The sequence below is a fragment of the Ranitomeya imitator genome, chromosome 6 (genome assembly GCF_032444005.1).
Source record: "Ranitomeya imitator isolate aRanImi1 chromosome 6, aRanImi1.pri, whole genome shotgun sequence".
NCBI classification, from domain to species: domain Eukaryota; kingdom Metazoa; phylum Chordata; class Amphibia; order Anura; family Dendrobatidae; genus Ranitomeya; species Ranitomeya imitator.
The window spans coordinates 561,874,468-561,891,578 of record NC_091287.1 but is presented as its reverse complement, the minus strand read 5'-3'; positions in this window follow the sequence as shown (position 1 = coordinate 561,891,578).

The following is a 17,111-nucleotide window of genomic DNA, read 5'->3' as shown; positions in this document are numbered from 1 at the left end:
GATCCAGCGACGAAATAAAGTTCTGAACTTTCAGCAACGACCAGCGATGTCACAGCAGGATCCAGATCGCTGCTGCGTGTCAAACACAACGATATCGCTATCCAGGACGCTGCAACGTCACGGATTGCTATCGTTATCGCTCTAAAGTCGCTAAATGTGACGGTACCCTTAGTCACTTAATAGGTAGGTTTGTGGTGGTATATCTCGATGACATCTTAATTTATTCCCCTGACCTCGAGTCTCATCAGGATCATGTACGGCAGGTCCTTCAGGTACTCAGGGACAATAAACTGTTTGCCAAACTTGAGAAATGCATGTTCGCGGTCAAAGAGATTCCGTTTTTGGGTTATTTCTTATCCTCCACAGGTTTTCGTATGGATCTGGCTAAGGTCAGGGCGGTCTTGGAGTGGGATCGTCCTGAGGACCTTAAGGCTTTACAGAGGTTTTCAGGTTTTGCAAATTTCTATCGCAAAGTTATTAAAGACTTTTCAGTGGTGGCCAAACCATGGACAGACATGACCAAGAGGGGCACGGATTTCTCTGTATGGCCCAGTGCGGCCTGTAAAGCTTTTTAAACTTTGAAAAAGTGTTTTTCCACTGCACCGATAATAATACAGCCTGACATCACTCAGCCATTTGTGGTAGAGGTGGATGCCTCGGAGGTAGGGGTGGGAGCTGTATTGTCTCAGGGGATTTCTCCGAGTAAGTGGCGTCCGTGTGCATTTTTCTCGAAAAAATTATCTCCTACGGAGAAGAATTATGATATTGGTAACTGGGAGCTGTTGGCAATTAAATGGGCATTTGAGGAATGGCGCCATTTTTTGAAGGGAGCACTTCACCCTGTCATGGTGATCACAGATCACAAAAATCTGTTGTATTTAGAATCTGCAAAGCGTTTTACACCTAGGCAGGCAAGGTGGTCTCTGTTCTTCGCCAGGTTCAATTTCTACATTACGTACCGGCCAGGAAATAAGAATGTCAAGGCTGATGCGTTATCCTGTTGGTTCCCTGGGGGTGGGGATAATTGTGAACCAGGTCCTATACTTCAGAATGGTGTAGTAGTCGCCGCAATTAATTCTGATCTTGAGAAAGAGGTGGTAGAGGCACAGAGGGACGCCCCAGCAGCCTGTCCGTCATGAGCATCATGGCTCGGTTTTGGCCGGACACCCTGGTAGTAAGGTTACCGCGGACCTACTCACTCGGCGTTTTTGGTGGTCTGGGGTAAGACATGATGTACAGGAATATGTCGCTGCCTGCAGTGTGTGTGCGCGTTCCAAGTCCTATCGTTCTCGCCCGTCTGGGTCTCTCCAACCTTTGGAGATGCCCAATAGACCTTGGACTCATTTGTCAATAGACTTCATCACAGACTTACCGGTTTCGGAGGGTAATACAGTTATTTTAGTCATAGTTGATAGATTTAGCAAGATGTCTCATTTCATTGCGCTCCCCGCATTACCAAAGGCTAAGACTCTGGCACAGGTCTTTATTAAGGAGGTTGTGAGACTGCATGGTATTCCTTCAGATATTGTCTCAGACCGGGGGGTGCAGTTTATTTCTAAGTTTTGAGGGCTTTCTGCAGACGGCTGGGGACTCATTTGTCGTTTTCTTCAGCTTTTCATCCTCAATCCAATGGTCAGACTGAACGCATAAATCAAAATCTTGAGACTTATCTCAGGTGTTTCATCTCAGAGAATCAGGAGGACTGGGTTAAGTACTTACCGTTAGCAGAATTTGCTATAAACAATCGTACTCATGAGTCTACTGGTAAGTCCCCGTTTTTCGGGGCATATGGTTTTCATCCTCAATCTAGTTCATTTAATAGGAGGGATTCCTCAGGTGTTCCTGAAGAGGAGAGGTTTTCTTCATCCATCACGTCCGTGTGGCAAGGGGTTCTTGATAAATTAAAGAGGATGGGTTCCAGGTATAAGAATGCGGCTGATCGGAGACGTGTGGAAGGTCCGGACCTGTGTGTGGGTGATTGGGTTTGGTTGTCCTCGAAAAATATTAAGCTGAAAGTTCCCTCGTGGAAATTGGGCCCTAGGTTCATTGGCCCTTATAGGATTGTGTCCGTCGTGAATTCTGTTGCTTTTCGGCTGGCTTTGCCTCAGTCATTTAAGATCCATAATGTTTTTCATCACTCCTTACTCAAAAAGGTTGTGGCGTCATCCAATCCGTCCCCTTCACCTCCATCTCCGGTCCTTGTTGATGGAAATCTCGAGTTCCAGATTTCCAGGATTATGGATTTTCGTTTAGTTCGTCGATCCCTACAATATCTGGTACACTGGTACGGTCCTGAGGAGAGGACGTGGGTACCTGCTGCCGATGTCCATGCGGTTAGGTTGATTCGGGCATTTCATACAGCTCATCCTGAGAAACCTGGTCCTGAGGATCCGTAGGTCCCTTGTAGAAGGGAGGGTACTGTCACGGGGCTACTGTGACAGAGAGGTTCCAGATAACCGCAGAGCTCTGGGCCTCGTTCACACACAGTGAACAGAAGCTCTTCTCCTGTATTCTCACCTGGCTGCATTGTGCCAGCAGTGCAGGAGTTAACCTTATTGCTGAGTTGCTGAGAGCTGGGTCTCTCAGCTGAAATGGATTTTGTAATCTGATCCTCTATATAGACCCAGTCCTGACTTCTGCTATTGTCAGTGATCAGTTCTACTGCCTGGCTTGGAGGTTGAAGGAGCGTAGTGTTGGAGTTGGAGGTTTATTTACAGAGATTGGTGTCTGCTGTTTTGGTTGCATGTTAACCCCTTTACCCCCAAGGGTGGTTTGCACGTTAATGACCGGGCCAATTTTTACAATTCTGACCACTGTCTCTTTATGAGGTTATAACTCTGGAACGCTTCAACGGATCCCAGAGAATCTGACATTGTTTTCTCGTGACATATTGTACTTCATGACAATGGTAAAAATTATTTGATAGTACCTGCGTTTATTTGTGAAAAAAACGGAAATTTGGCGAAAATTATGAAAATTTTGCAATTTTCCAACTTTGAATTTTTATGCAATTAAATCACAGAGATATGTCACACAAAATACTTAATGAGTAACATTTCCCACATGTCTACTTTACATCAGCACAATTTTGGAACCAAAATTTTTTTTTGTTAGGGAGTTATAAGGGTGAAAAGTTGACCAGCAATTTCTCATTTCTACAACACCATTTTTTTTTAGGAACCACATCTCATTTGAAGTCATTTTGAGGGGTCTATATGATAGAAAATACCCAAGTGTGACACCATTCTAAAAACTGCACCCCTCAAGGTGCTCAAAACCACATTCAAGAAGTTTAGTAACCCTTCTGGTGCTTCACAGGAATTTTTTGAATGTTTAAATAAAAATGAACATTTAACTTTTTTTCACAAAAAATTTAATTCAGCTCCAATTTGTTTTATTTTACCAAGGGTAACAGGAGAAAATGGACCCCAAACATTGTTGTACAATTTGTCCTGAGTACGCCAATACCCCACATGTGGGGGTAAACCACTGTTTGGGCGCATGGCACAGCTCGGAAGCGAAGGAGCGCCATTTGACTTTTCAATGCAAAATTGACTGGAATTGAGATGGGACGCCATGTTTCGTTTGGAGAGCCCCTGATGTGCCTAAACATTGAAACCCCCCACAAGTGACACCATTTTGGAAAGTAGACCCCCTAAGGAACTTATCTAGAGGTGTGGTGAGCTCTTTGACCCACCAAGTGCTTCACAGAAGTTTATAATGTAGAACCGTAAAAATAAAAAATCATATTTTTTCACAAAAATTATATTTTCGCCCCCAATTTTTTATTTTTCCAAGGGTAAGAGAAGAAATTGGACCCCAAAAGTTGTTGTACAATTTGTCCTGAGTACGCTGATACCCCATATGTGGGGGTAAACCACTGTTTGGGCGGATGGGAGAGCTCGGAAGGGAAGGAGCGCCGTTTGACTTTTCAATGCAAAATTGACAGGAATTGAGATGGGACGCCATGTTGCGTTTGGAGAGCCACTGATGTGCCTAAACATTGAAACCCCCCACAAGTGACACCATTTTGGAAAGTAGACCCCCTAAGGAACTTATCTGGAGGTGTGGTTAGCACTTTGACCCACCAAGGGCTTCACAGAAGTTTATAATGGAGAGCCGCAAAAATAAAACAAAAATTTTTTCCCACAAAAATTATTTTTTAGCCCCCAGTTTTGTATTTTCCCGAGGGTAACAGGAGAAATTGGACCCCAAAATTTGTTGTCCAATTTGTCCTGAGTGCGCTGATACCCTATATGTGGGGGGAAACCACTGTTTGGGCGCATGGGAGGGCTCGGAAGGGAAGGAGTGCCATTTGAATGCAGACTTAAGGCCCCGTCACACATAGCGACGCTTAAGCGACCCCGACAACGATACGACCTGTCAGGGATCGTTGCTGCGTCGCTATGTGGTCGCTGGTGAGATGTCACACAGTGCGATCTCCCCAACGACGCAGCAGCGATGCGGCGACCTGTAGCGACCTGTAGCGACCTGTACAACGATTCTATTTCATGACGATTCAATGGGACATCCTGTCAACGAGGTCGTTGGTAAGGTGTCAAACACAGCGATGTGTGCTACCCAGCGGGACCTCAACGATCAAAAAACGGTCCAGGCCATTCCGACACGACCAGCGATCTCACAGCAGGGGTCTGGTCACTGCTACGTGTCACACATAGCGAGATCGCTACTGAGGTCGCTGTTGCGTCACAAAACTTGTGACTCAGCAGCGATCTCGCTAGCGATCTCGCTATGTGTGACGGGGGCTTAAGATGGAATGGTCTGCAGGTGTCACATTGCGTTTTCAGAGCCCCTAATGTACCTAAACAGTAGAAACCCCCCACAAGTGACACCATTTTGGAAAGTAGACCCCCTAAGGAACTTATCTAGATGTGTGGTGAGCGCTTTGACCCACCAAGGGCTTCACAGAAGTTTATAAAGGAGAGCCGTAAAAATTAAACAAAAAATTTTTCCCACAAAAATTATTTTTAGCCCCCAGTTTTGTATTTTCCCGAGGGTAACAGGAGAAATTGGACCCCAAAATTTGTTGTCCAATTTATCCTGAGTGCGCTGATACCCCATATGTGGGGGGGAACCACTGTTTGGGCGCATGGGAGGGCTCGGAAGGGAAGGAGCGCCGTTTGGAATGCAGACTTAGATGGAATGGTCTGCAGGTGTCACATTGCATTTGCAGAGCCCCTAATGTACCTAAACAGTAGAAACCCCCCACAAGTGACACCATTTTGGAAACTAGACCCCCTAAGGAACTCATCTAGATGTGTTGTGAGAGCTTTGAACCCCCAAGTGTTTCACTACAGTTTGTAACGCAGAGCCGTGAAAATTTAAAAAAAAAATCTTTCCCCCAAAAATTATATTTTAGCCCCCAGTTTTGTATTTTCCCGAGGGTAAGAGGAGAAATTCGACCCCAAAAGTTGTTGTCCAATTTGTCCTGAGTACGCTGATACCCCATATGTTGGGGGGAACCACCATTTGGGCGCATGGGAGGGATCGGAAGGGAAGGAGTGCCATTTGGAATGCAGACTTAGATGGAATGGTCTGCAGGCGTCACATTGCGTTTGCAGAACCCCTAATGTACCTAAACAGTAGAAACCCCCCACAAGTGACCCCATATTGGAAACTAGACCCCCCAGGGAACTTATCTAGATGTGTTGTGAGAACTTTGAACCCCCAAGTGTTTCACTACAGTTTATAACGCAGAGCCGTAAAAATAAAAAATCTTTTTTTTCCCACAAAAATTATTTTTTAGCCCCCAGTTTTGTATTTTCCCAAGGGTAACAGGAGAAATTGGACCCCAACAGTTGTTGTCCTATTTGTCCTGAGTACGCTGATACCCCATATGTTGGGGTAAACCCCTGTTTGGGCACACGGGCGAGCTCGGAAGGGAAGAAGCACTGTTTTACTTTTTCAACACAGAATTGGCTGGAATTGAGATCGGACACCATGTTGCTTTTGGAGAGCCCCTGATGTGCCTAAACAGTGGAAACCCCCCAATTATAACTGAAACCCTAATCCAAACACTCCCTTAACCCTAATTCCAACGGTAACCCTAACCACACCTCTAACCCTGACACACCCCTAACCCTAATCCCAACCCTATTCCCAACTGTAAATGTAATCTAAACCCTAACTGTAACTTTAACCCCAACCCAAACTGTAGCCCTAGCCCTAACACTAGCCCTAACCCTAGCCCTAACCCTAGCCCTAACCCTAGCCCTAACCCTAGCCCTAACCCTAGCCCTAACCCTAACCCTAACCCTAGCCCAAACCCTAATCCTAGCCCTAACCCTAGCCCTAATGGGAAAATGGAAATAAATACATTTTTTTTAATTTTTCCCTAACTAAGGGGGTGATGAAGGGGGGTTTGATTTACTTTTATAGCGAGTTTTTTAGCGGATTTTTATGATTGGCAGCCGTCACACACTGAAAGACGCTTTTTATTGCAAAAAATATTTTTTGCGTTACCACATTTTGAGAGCTATAATTTTTCCATATTTTGGTCCACAGAGTCATGTGAGGTCTTGTTTTTTGCGGGACAAGTTGACGTTTTTATTGGTAACATTTTCGGGCATGTGACATTTTTTGATCGCTTTTTATTCCGATTTTTGTGAGGCAGAATGACCAAAAACCAGCTATTCATGAATTTCTTTTGGGGGATGCGTTTATACCGTTCCGCGTTTGGTAAAATTGATAAAGCAGTTTTATTCTTCAGGTCAGTACGATTACAGCGACACCTCATTTATATCTTTTTTTATGTTTTGGCGCATTTATACGATAAAAACTATTTTATAGATAAAATAATTATTTTGGCATCGCTTTATTCTCAGAACTATAACTTTTTTATTTTTTTGCTGATGATGCTGTATGGCAGATCGTTTTTTGCGGGACAAGATGACGCTTTCAGCGGTACCATGTTTATTTATATCTGTCCTTTTGATCGCGTGTTATTCCACTTTTTGTTCGGCGGTATGATAATAAAGCGTCGTTTTTTGCCTCGTTTTTTTTTTTTTTTTCCTTACGGTGTTTACTGAAGGGGTTAACTAGTGGGTCAGTTTTATAGGTCGGGCCGTTACGGACGCGGTGATACTAAATATATGTACTTTTATTGTTTTTTATTTATTTAGATAAAGAAATGTATTTATGGGAATAATATTTTTTTTTTTTTTCATTATTTAGGAATATTTTTTTTTATTTTTTGTTTTACACATTTGGAAAAATTTTTTTTTACTTTTTTACTTTGTCCCAGGGGGGGACATCACAGATCGATGATCTGACAGTTTGCACAGCACTCTGTCAGATCACCGATCTGATAGCAGTGCAGGCTGCTTCACAGTACCTGCTCTGAGCAGGCTCTGTGAAGCCACCTCCCTCCCTGCAGGACCCGGATCCGCGGCCATCTTGGATCCGGGCCTGGAGCAGGGAGGGAGGTAAGACCCTCGCAGCAACGCAATCACATCGCGTTGCTGCGGGGGGCTCAGGGAAGCCCGCAGGCAGCCCCCTCCCTGCGCGATGCTTCCCTATACCGCCGGCACATCGCGATCATCTTTGATCGCGGTGTGCCAGGGGTTAATGTGCCGGGGGCGGTCCGTGACCGCTCCTGGCACATAGTGCCGGATGTCAGCTGCGATAGGCAGCTGACACCCGGCCGCCGCGCTCCCCCCGTGAGCGCCGCCGATCGCGCTGGACGTACTATCCCGTCCGTGGTCATAGGGCCCCACTCCACCTCGACGGGATAGTACGTCTCATGTCAGAAAAGGGTTAAACCTGTCTTCCTTCCTAGTTTATTCCTTCTCTTCCCTTCTCTGTGTTTCCTCTGTGGTTGTGTGAGCATTTGATGAGTTTGAGACTTTTAGTTACCTTGTCTGTATACCCTGTTATTTGTTGTATTGTTACACTGGTGCAGTCCACCTCCCTTGGGGGGAGAGGGGGCCACTGACAGGGCCTGTACAGGAGACAGGGATACGCTGGCGGCTCAGGTCTCCTAACCATCATAGGTACCCCTGAGATAAGGGAAAGCCAGGGCCCCATTATAGTGGCAGGGACAGGTGCGGGTCCCAGTACGCCGTCCTGCCCCTTTATCGCCGTTAACGGTGTGACACTCTGTGTTTGTTTTCAAAATTCCTGAAAATCCAATCTTTCTAGTTTTGCAGTGATTGATTCTTTGTTACTTTGTCCCCATCAGATTCTTCTGTGACAGCTGCTTGCTGATGGTTTCCCATTTTTCCATTCATGCTTGGCTCACTCCTTGTTATCTTGGCATAATCTTGGTATAACTCTACAGGACTTGTACTGTTATTTACCAGAGAAACACTCCCTCTCTTCCTTTCTGTAATGTAATCTCCTGCAAACAAGAGCAGCATTGATCGCAACCACAGCTGATTATATACCTGCACGCACCAGTAACACCAGCATGTACTGTATACTGGGAACGTTATTCCATACACCCTTATCTAAGAGGGACCAATCACTTTATTCATCCTGAGCATTCTGGTTCATGAATCGTCCTGTAGCCTTAACATCTCATGCTATGAAGGCCTTGGAAAGATTAGTGCTTGCTCACTTAAGACCGAGGGTCAATGCTTTTATTGATCCCCTTCAGTTTGCTTACCGACATAGATTGGGGGTGGATGATGCTATTCTTTCTCTGTTACATAGGGTACATTCATTTCTGGAGAATGACGGAGCCACGGTGCGAGCGATGTTCTTCGATTTCTCGAGTGCATTTAACTCCCTGCAGCCACTTTTACTACACAAAAAGATGACTGATATGAAGGTGGAGGTGGGGATGAGAAATTGGATAACTGACTACCTATCAGATCGGCCACAGTTTGTACAGATGGGAGCAGTGGTGTCAAGCAGATTACTGAGTAGTGTAGGTGCCCCCCAGGGAACGGTGCTTGCGCCCTTTCTTTTCACTCTGTATACTTCAGACTTTCAGTATAAATCTGAACTTTGCCATCTTCAAAAATTTTCGGATGACTCTGTGGTTGTGGGATGCATTAGGGGAGATCAGGGGGATGAGGAATACAGAAGGGTGGTGTCGAATTTCGTGGATTGGTGCAATGGTAACTATCTGCAGCTAAATGTTAAGAAAACCAAGGAGTTGGTGGCCAACTATAGCAGGATAAAGTTGGAATGCTTACCGATCACTATTGCTGGTCAGGAGGTAGAGCAGGTGGAGAGTTACAAATATTTGGGGGTCCATTTGGATAGCAAACTGGACTGGAGATGCCACTCAGAGTTTGTCTACAAGAAGGGGATGAGCAGACTGTATTTCCTAAGGAAACTGAGGTTTTTTAATGTGTGTAGCAAAATGTTAGAAATGTTCTACCAATCTGTGGTGGCAAGTGCCATCTTTTTTGCAATCACGTGCTGGGGTAGTAGTGTGCGGCCTCTGATGCTAATAAGCTGAATAAGATTATTAAGAAGGCAAGTTCTGCTGTGGGCTGCAAGCTGGACTCTTTTGGGGAGGTAGTGGAGAAAAGAACTCTGAGAAAGTGTATAGCAATTATGAATAGTGTTGAGCGATACCGTCCGATACTTGAAAGTATCGGTATCGGATAGTATCGGCCGATACCCGAAAAATATCGGATATCGCCGATACCGATATCCGATACCAATACAAGTCAATGGGACATCAAGTATCGGAATGTATCCTCATGGATCCCAGGGTCTGAAGGAGAGGAAACTCTCCTTCAGGCCCTGGGATCCATATTAAAGTGTAAAATAAAGAATTAAAATAAAAAATATTGTTATATTCACCTCTCCGGCGGCCCCTGGACATCAGCGGGAGGATCCGGCGTCCGGCACGGCTTCTTTCTTCAAAATGCGCGCCTTCAGGACCTGTGGAATGACGTCCCGGCTTCTGATTGGTCGCGTGCCGCCCATGTGACCGCCACGCGACCAATCAGAAGCCGCGACGTCATTCCTCAGGTCCTAGAAGGCGCTCATTCTAGGACTTTAGCTGAGGAATGACGTCGCGGCTTCTGATTGGTCGCGTGGCGGTCACATGGGCGGCACGCGACCAATCAGAAGCCGGGACGTCATTCCACAGGTCCTGAAGGCGCGCATTTTGAAGAAAGAAGCCGTGCCGGACGCCGGATCCTCCCGCTGATGTCCAGGGGCCGCCGGAGAGGTGAATATAACAATATTTTTTATTTTAATTCTTTATTTTACACTTCCGATACCGATACCCGATATCACAAAAATATCGGATCTCGGTATCGGAATTCCGATACCGCAAGTATCGGCCGATACCCGATACTTGCGGTATCGGAATGCTCAACACTAATTATGAACAATAATGCACATCCACTATATGAGCTATTCATGAGACAGAAGAGCACCTTCAGAAACCGGCTAATACTTCTGAGGTGTAAGAAGGAAAAATATAGGAAATCGTTTGTGCCAACTGCCATGGGAATGTACAACAATAACATTAGGGTTAAACCACCGAGGTGAATGTCTACTTATTTCTCTACATTTCAGTTCACTCGTTGTGTATGTCCTATTCTAATGTATAATGTTCTTCTGTCAACTCCACTGTCATGTCAACTATGGAATTCCTTTATGATTTTTATGATTTAAGTTGTGCTGCTGTGATACCATAATTTCCCACGGGATCAATAAAGTGTATCGTATCGTATCGTATCGTATCGTATGAATAGAATGGTAGAAGTGCAAGAGGCAGTGGATCCATGGGAAGACCATTAATGGCGGACATTTGGAAAAGCTTAGTCTGTACTTATTCAGCGAATGAGTGAGTTATGCAGCCAGTGGCGGCTTTATCATCTAAGTCACTGTTGACAGATCCTATGGAGACCACAGTAGCTAAGATCAATTTGTCATTGACTGCTGGGCTCTGCATAGGCAGCAAACAAAATGACAAAGCTCTCAATATAACAAAGTGATGATCAACTGGTCTTTACATCTGTGCTCTGCTATCACCATCAACCAAGATGACTGCCAATGTTGAGCTTATGAAGACCAGAATAAATGGTGTGAACTGTACTGTGCTCTGGTAATGAGGCGGTAGGGACCGTCAATTGCCTCCTCCCTCCTGTGCACTGAGTTTGTGCGACACCCTAATGGTTCCTATGTGTTTACAATGTTATGACATGTTTAAGTGTGCAATATGTAGTGTTACAGGAAAGATATATATGGATCGCCCCCAGGCGCAGGGCAATGGGGTACTCGGTACCGGGTCCTTCAGTCCGTGCTCCCATCCGATGCTGTATTGACGTCTTTGGGTAGTCTCTCAGGCACAATCAAGTCATTAGAGGTCTGAGTACGGATGTCAGTGTTAGTGGCAGACTCCGTAAGAGGGATGATACACGCAGCGGTAGTAGTACTGGGCCCCGCGAGTTCGGAGACTGGAGGGGTACTGTCATTAGTCTCAGTCGTGACAGTAGATGGCGCTACAGTGGGCTCGCATCGTTTGACTCTCTTGGCATACCATCCTCGCTCACTCCAGTGGCGGGTGTAGGTCACATGGTCCCCTCTGTAAAAGTTTCGGGTAGGAGGTACGCGGTGGAACTGGGCTTCCACGTTACAGCTAGTAACAAAGACTTCAGTCGGCAGCCCTGGCTCCAGTATAAAGCCGCAACCCCTTCTCAGGTGAAAGGCTAGTACTATCCCTTGTTTCACTGCGCTCTCAGGGCAGCGGTTGGCCTGGGACTTTTGAACCTTTGGTTGGGCAGCCTGTTCCGTTCACCCTCGGTCTTTCCATTGTGAAACTAAGCATTGTTTGTACTGCTCCCAGGTGAGCCCGACGATGTAAGAGCCCTCCTGTCTGGACCCGTCTGGTTGGATCTTTGGAGCATCCCATTTAAAGGTCACCCCTTGTCGCTCACATCTAGCGGTTCGCCCATAGACGTCGGTAGCGGGGGCAGTATCCCTTTCATGGTGTAAAGGGCTGCCACCACAAGCTCGGAGGCGGAAGGTCGGTCATAGTCGGGATGGGGAGCGGTCACCGGAGTTGGATTGGTCGTGGGGCAGGGTCGTTTTTGGTACCTGCATCTGATGTGGTTCCACTGATGCCGATCTGCTCCGCTGACGAGGACACTGGAGTCTGCTGCTGCACGGACCACGGTTCTTCCAGTGCGACCTTCCTGCACAGCTCCGACTTCCACTTCTTCATCACTGTCGGCTCTGCGTCTGGGAGTGGATAGTTCGATGCCTCCTCCAGCGGCTCTAGAAAGTCTGGATCCTCCAGTGGCGACAAGCTCCGGTCCGTCTCCGATGGGCTGAGGGGGTCTCTGTTCACTTCGTCGCTGTTCAGGTACCCGTTGGTCGCCATCTCTGCTCTTTGATCTGCTGCGGCACACACATGCTGCCCCTCCATTTCCTGGGGTTTGATCTCCTCCATTCCTGAGCTCGTCATCCTGCAGCTGTAGTCGAAGAGGGCGGTCGTCACTTTTGGCGCCTCTTTGGCGGTCTCCTCCCATGGCATGCCCTCCTTCTCCAGCGCTCCTTGTGGCGCGGCAATGGCGGCGGTTTTTGGCGGGAATCTTGGCGGTAAATAGCAATACACAGTCTTGGCAATAAACCACAGTTCAAGCACAATTCTAGCACAGTTCTAAGGCACACATGACCCGATTCTTCAGGCTTAAGTACATCCTGTTCGTGACGCCAAGATTTGGATCGCCCCCAGGCGTAGTGCAATGGGGTACTCGGTACCGGGGCCTTCAGTCCCTTCTGCGGGGTTGTCACGGTGGCCCGACCCGGTCCGTGGCCCTGCTAAGGGGCGCCCAATTAAAGGTGATGTAAGTTTGTCAAGTGTTCGTGACGCCACCTGTGGTATTCGGTCAGGGTGACCGACGCTGCTTAGGGGTCCACTGGGGTGGTGTTATGGCAGCTAGATGGTATACCTTCCCACAGGTGAAGTGTTTCCCCAGGGCTTCCCAGTAGTGTAGATGTTGATGGTGGGTGATGCAATTCGCGGTGAATAACAAGGACACAGTGGGTGCAGTCTCTTTACCTTTACTGAAGGCTTCAGCATCCGCAGTCCGGAGTACCAGGTAACAGGGTCGGCAGAGTCCGGCCGGTCTGATGGCAATTCCAGAGTCCCCTGAGCCAGGTGGAAATCAGTAGCCTTCTCTTTGCGCACAGTAATGTAGTAGGTCCCTACTTGCATTAGCTCCTAATAGGGTCCTCACTCTTGTTACTCTTCTCCTGTCCCCCAGATGGATAGGACAAAACCCATATGACGGTGGTGGCCTGAGGCTATTTTATAGGGACCCTAGTGTCGCCCCTCCTCCGCGTTGCCACCTTGTCTGCTTAGGCTCTTAGGTTGGACAGCCAACTTGGAGATGACTGCCCTGCTGGTCTCTGAAGTAAAGCATAGAGTCTATTACTCCCTCGGTGCTCCGGCCACCGGTACTGCGCTTCAGGGGAAGGCAGCCTGCTTCTAGCTGGTCTCCCACTGATTTGTTACTCCTGTTGCAACGACTTCGTTTCTCACTCACTACGACACTTTCCCCTTCTTGTCCTTTCCTAGGATGCTGCCGCAATCAGGTGCAGGCGCAGCTCCTTGTGCCTTCTGCCCTCCTCCTCAGACCGTAGACTGGATCTGACTGGGCCTTGCTCCAGCCAGCTCGGCCTGAAGACCTTTCTCACTAGTCTCCAGCCAGGAACTCCTCCAACTCCCAACTCCTTCTCTCTTTGCTTCCTCTCCAACCCACCAGTTTTACCCTAATGTGAGGAGTGGTGTTATGGCTGGCAATCAGGCAACACAGCGTGCAGTAATCAGCGCGCATACAGAGATCTGGCAATAACCAAAAACAATAGGACTAGCTCTGAGACGTGGAATCTCTGTAGACTGCAGTACCTGATCTATCCTCACACAACTATAAGCAGCAGTGGATTGCGCCTAACAACTACCTATGCAACTCGGCACTGCCTGAGGAGCTGACTAGCCTGAAGATAGAAATACAAGCCTGACTTGCCTCAGAGAAATACCCCAAAGGAATAGGCAGCCCCCCACATATAATGACTGTTAGCAAGATGAAAAGACAAACGTAGGAATGAAATAGATTCAGCAAAGTGAGGCCCGATATTCTAGACAGAGCGAGGATAGCAAAGAGAACTATGCAGTCTACAAAAAACCCTAAAACGAAAACCACGCAAAGGGGCAAAAAGACCCACCGTGCCGAACTAACAGCACGGCGGTGCACCCCTCTGCTTCTCAGAGCTTCCAGCAAAAGACAATAGCAAGCTGGACAGAAAAAAACAGAAAACAAACTAGAAGCACTTATCTAGCAGAGCAGCAGGCCAAAGGAAAGATGCAGTAGCTCAGATCCAACACTGGAACATTGACAAGGAGCAAGGAAGACAGACTCAGGTGGAGCTAAATAGCAAGGCAGCCAACGAGCTCACCAAAACACCTGAGGGAGGAAGCCCAGAGACTGCAATACCACTTGTGACCACAGAAGTGAACTCAGCCACAGAATTCACAACAGTACCCCCCCCCTTGAGGAGGGGTCACCGAACCCTCACCAGAACCCCCAGGCCGACCAGGATGAGCCACATGAAAGGCACGAACAAGATCTGGGGCATGGACATCAGAGGCAAAAACCCAGGAATTATCTTCCTGAGCATAACCCTTCCATTTGACCAGATACTGGAGTTTCCGTCTAGAGACACGAGAATCCAAAATCTTCTCCACAATATACTCCAATTCCCCCTCCACCAAAACAGGGGCAGGAGGCTCCACAGATGGAACCATAGGTGCCACGTATCTCCTCAACAACGACCTATGGAATACATTATGTATGGAAAAGGAGTCTGGGAGGGTCAGACGAAAAGACACCGGATTGAGAATCTCAGAAATCCTATACGGACCAATAAAACGAGGTTTAAATTTAGGAGAGGAAACCTTCATAGGAATATGACGAGAAGATAACCAAACCAAATCCCCAACACGAAGTCGGGGTCCCACACGGCGTCTGCGATTAGCGAAAAGCTGAGCCTTCTCCTGGGACAAGGTCAAATTGTCCACTACCTGAGTCCAGATCTGCTGCAACCTGTCCACCACAGAATCCACACCAGGACAGTCCGAAGACTCAACCTGTCCTGAAGAGAAACGAGGATGGAACCCAGAATTGCAGAAAAATGGAGAGACCAAGGTAGCCGAGCTGGCCCGATTATTAAGGGCGAACTCAGCCAACGGCAAAAATGACACCCAATCATCCTGGTCAGCGGAAACAAAACATCTCAGATATGTTTCCAAGGTCTGATTGGTTCGTTCGGTCTGGCCATTAGTCTGAGGATGGAAGGCCGAGGAGAAAGATAGGTCAATGCCCATCCTACCACAAAAGGCTCGCCAGAACCTCGAGACAAACTGGGAACCTCTGTCAGAAACAATATTCTCAGGAATGCCATGTAAACGAACCACATGCTGGAAGAACAAAGGCACCAAATCAGAGGAGGAAGGCAATTTAACCAAGGGCACCAGATGGACCATTTTAGAAAAGCGATCACAGACCACCCAAATGACCGACATTTTTTGAGAAACGGGAAGGTCAGAAATGAAATCCATCGAAATATGTGTCCAAGGCCTCTTCGGGACCGGCAAGGGCAAAAGCAACCCACTGGCACGTGAACAGCAGGGCTTAGCCCTAGCACAAATTCCACAGGACTGCACAAAAGCACGCACATCCCGTGACAGAGATGGCCACCAGAAGGATCTAGCAACCAACTCCCTGGTACCAAAGATTCCTGGATGACCGGCCAGCACCGAACAATGAAGTTCAGAGATAACTTTACTAGTCCACCTATCAGGGACGAACAGTTTCTCGGCCGGACAACGATCAGGTTTATTAGCCTGAAATTTCTGCAACACTCTCCGCAAATCAGGGGAGATGGCAGACACAATGACTCCTTCCTTGAGGATACTCGCCGGCTCAGATAACCCCGGAGAGTCGGGCACAAAACTCCTAGACAGAGCATCCGCCTTCACATTTTTAGAGCCCGGAAGGTATGAAATCACAAAATCAAAACGAGCAAAAAATAACGACCAACGGGCCTGTCTAGGATTCAAGCGCTTGGCAGACTCGAGATAAGTCAAGTTCTTATGATCAGTCAATACCACCACGCGATGCTTAGCACCCTCAAGCCAATGACGCCACTCCTCGAATGCCCACTTCATGGCCAGCAACTCTCGGTTGCCCACATCATAATTACGCTCAGCAGCAGAAAATTTCCTGGAAAAGAAAGCACATGGTTTGAACACTGAGCAACCAGAACCTCTCTGTGACAAAACCGCCCCTGCACCAATCTCAGAAGCATCAACCTCGACCTGGAACGGAAGAGAAACATCAGGTTGACACAACACAGGGGCACAGCAAAAACGACGCTTCAACTCCTGAAAAGCTTCCACGGCAGCAGAAGACCAATTAACCAAATCAGCACCCTTCTTGGTCAAATCGGTCAATGGTCTGGCAATGCTAGAAAAATTACAGATGAAGCGACGATAAAAATTAGCAAAGCCCAGGAATTTCTGCAGACTTTTTAGAGATGTCGGCTGAGTCCAATCCTGGATGGCCTGAACCTTAACCGGATCCATCTCGATAGTAGAAGGGGAAAAGATGAACCCCAAAAATGAAACTTTCTGCAAACCGAAGAGACACTTTGATCCCTTCACGAACAAGGAATTAGCACGCAGTACCTGGAAAACCATTCTGACTTGCTTCACATGAGACTCCCAATCATCTGAGAAGATCAAAATGTCATCCAAGTAAACAATCAAGAATTTATCCAGATACTCACGGAAAATGTCATGCATAAAAGACTGAAAAACAGATGGAGCATTGGCAAGTCCGAACGGCATCACCAGATACTCAAAATGACCCTCGGGCGTATTAAATGCCGTTTTCCATTCATCTCCCTGCCTGATTCTCACCAGATTATACGCACCACGAAGATCAATCTTAGTAAACCAACTAGCCCCCTTAATCCGAGCAAACAAGTCAGAAATCAATGGCAAGGGATACTGAAACTTAACAGTGATCTTATTAAGAAGGCGGTAATCAATACACGGTCTTAGCGAACCATCCTTCTTGGCTACAAAAAAGAACCCTGCTCCCAATGGTGAC